This window comes from Pygoscelis adeliae, unplaced genomic scaffold (assembly GCF_000699105.1).
Source record: "Pygoscelis adeliae isolate BGI_AS28 unplaced genomic scaffold, ASM69910v1 Scaffold69, whole genome shotgun sequence".
Lineage (NCBI taxonomy): Eukaryota > Metazoa > Chordata > Aves > Sphenisciformes > Spheniscidae > Pygoscelis > Pygoscelis adeliae.
The window spans coordinates 5,171,700-5,174,512 of NW_008825619.1; the positions used below are offsets into that span (position 1 = coordinate 5,171,700).

Consider the following 2,813-nt stretch of genomic DNA (forward strand, 5'->3'; position numbering starts at 1 on the left):
ACTCGGTTCCCGCCTTCCGCTCTCGGTTGAACACCTGCAAAGTAATTCTGAAATCTTATTTTCATCCCTGCGCTTTCGTAGAGTAGCTTGATTTATTCCCTGCTCTCCTACCCTTACTGCCTTCTCCCTTTCGGAAGGGTTTAAATGGCACCAATGGTACAGGAGAGTATACAGATATATGATAGCAAGCAGTGAGTGGTGCAGTAAGGGGTGACTGACTCACTTGGGCCTGGCCTTAAAAATAGCGATAGTAATTGTAGAGCTTTATGTAAATTTATTGGTTTGGGGTATCAGTGGGACACGAAATAATTTTTCTATCCTAAGTCATCTGTACCTGACCTGCAAGCAGAGTTCTGTTTTTTTGTTTTGTTACAGAGAGGGTTGAAAAGGGAGGTATTGCAACTGGATTCCTGATCAAATTCATACGTTTTGCTGCAAGTTTGCTAGCTGTGTAGATCAGTGTTTTTCAAACATCTTTGATCAGGAGCTCCACCTTCCTGTAATATTTTGGGCTGCTCTTTTGTTTGTACATGTATTCCTATGTTCTGACCACTCCAACAGCTTTAATTGCCAACCCTAGAGGTAACCTGAGTGCAAAAAAATAATAGTGCCTTTTCTTCTTTACTTTCAAATACCCCAAACTCCAGCATAACTGTCCTTGACTCCATCAATAGTTCTTAAATTCTGGACTCCCAAGTTAAAACATTATTGTAGCCTAGCTCTACTGGGTGCGTCTGGAGATGTATTTATCTATCGAGAGCCATTCAAGTGCAGGCAGAATGATTCCTTTGTTATTACTAGTCCTGATGCTGCTCTTAATGATCCAACTGAAATGTCTTTTGAGGTGCAGGCCCTTTCAGACTGGCCCATTTTACATGCGTGAAGGAGGGGAAGAAAACAAAGGCTCAGATATTCACAAAGCCTTTTAATGTTTTGTGGCTTCAGTGTTGCTCAAGAGAGCAGCGTTTCTGATGTTTATATATATAGAACTCTGTTGTCTCCTGCTTTGAGGGCACGAGGAGACAGCACACAGCAGAAAACGTTAGTAGCCCAGATGTATATCTGCATATCCATGTTGTGATACTGCATTGTTTTGCATCTCCCTTTGTCTGCCTTGAACGTGTGGGACATTTGAGGACAGGCCAAAGATGGATAGCAGTCCCCAGCTTTGAAAGCGCTCAACAAAAAAGCTAGTTTTTCTGACCATTTGGTATAAACCGTATCTTCTGCTCATACCAATATTCACTGGCAAAATTATAGGTATACTTAATTTCCAAAAATAAACATTTCTTTTTTTTTCTTTGTGCATAAATACTTTGTGCTAAATACTGGAAAGCTCACTTTCTCTCAAGCTTTTTAATACATGCTATTCAATATTTGTTTCAGATTGTTGATATTGTTGTTGGAAAAGATGAGAAAGGCAGAAAGATTCCAGAATATCTGATCCATTTTAACGGCTGGAACAGAAGGTAAGAACCTGTATGCACGGTTTCAGTTCTTCCGTTTCTTCTATTTCATTCTGCGAAGAACAGCACAGAATATCAAAGGACTTTGATGTTTGCATGAGTATTTTTGGTTTTGTGAATGCCTTTAATATACTTGCTCATGTTGACGCATTGCTCTGTGTCCATAAATTTTAGTGGATCAGTTTGAGAGCCATGAGTTTAAACTTTATGGGATATCTGTCTTTGGCATATACTTGTGGTATATGCCACAAGTATCCTGTGGCATAAACCCATATCCTAGGTTTCCATTAATAAAAGGAGTTTATACTTTGTTAAATCTAGACCTGGATTGTTTGACTATCAAGGCCAGTACATGAGTGCGGTCTCTGACTATGATCTATATAGCATGTGTTGGTGCTACAGAGACTATCGCATGTTAAGTCAAGGTGTGGGAGATTTTAGATAGCAACACAAGAGTTGAAGCCATGTGAATACAAAAGGATGCAAGCCTTGTGATACAGATGTTGCTTCTGAATGACATGAAAAGAGTGCTTTTTAGATTTAATGTATATTAATTCATTAGTAATCATGTGTGGCATATATTCATAGCCATTAATAATTTTCTTTTGACCTATCCTTAGCTGGGATAGATGGGCAGCTGAAGATCATGTTCTTCGTGATACAGACGAAAACCGCAGATTACAGCGTAAATTGGCACGGAAGGCTGTGGCTCGCATGTAAGACATCCTTTTGGTCTCAAAATGAATGAGAGATTCATTTTCAGATTCAAACAGATACATCCAGGTGTCTACAAGTGAGCTTGGCCTCTAAGCTCACGTTGTAGATGGTAGATATCTACTCAGTACAGTCAGTGCATTCTAGAGAGCTACTCTTCTCATACTAAGGTAGATATCTACATATTGTTATTAAACAACACTCTAAATGACTAACACTTAATAACTATGTTATTCTTAACTATTGCTGCGAAATGCCTGTGTATTGGATCTACATCTTCCCAAAGAAATATACTTGAAAAATAACTTAGGAGAACCTGAAGTATTTTTCAGCCAAAGGCAATAATCTAATATTGGTTGGCCATGGCTTGAGGATCTGCTTGAGAACACGAATATGAGGTAATGTACGGACGTTAAGGTATCCACTCTCAAATAAGCATTGTCCAAATTATTTCAACATTAATTAATGAAAATAACTCGAACATATGTTCCCTGTGCATTTGCATGTAATGTAATTAGCTAGGATAAATTAAATAATATTAGCCAAGTTTCAGTGAACCATTTTATGTTCTGTAGGAGAAGAAAGGGAAGAAAGAAGAGACGTTGCAGGTTGCCTGGTGTTGACTCTGTATTA

The 2,813-nt window shown here is 38.6% G+C and overlaps 1 protein-coding gene across 1 annotated transcript in view; it reads left to right on the forward strand.

The window, feature by feature from the left end:
• The window catches only part of MSL3 (male-specific lethal 3 homolog (Drosophila)), a 32,715-nt gene that overhangs the window by 11,269 nt on the left and 18,633 nt on the right, over positions 1 to 2,813 (forward strand). The gene's annotated exons all lie outside the window — the stretch shown is intronic.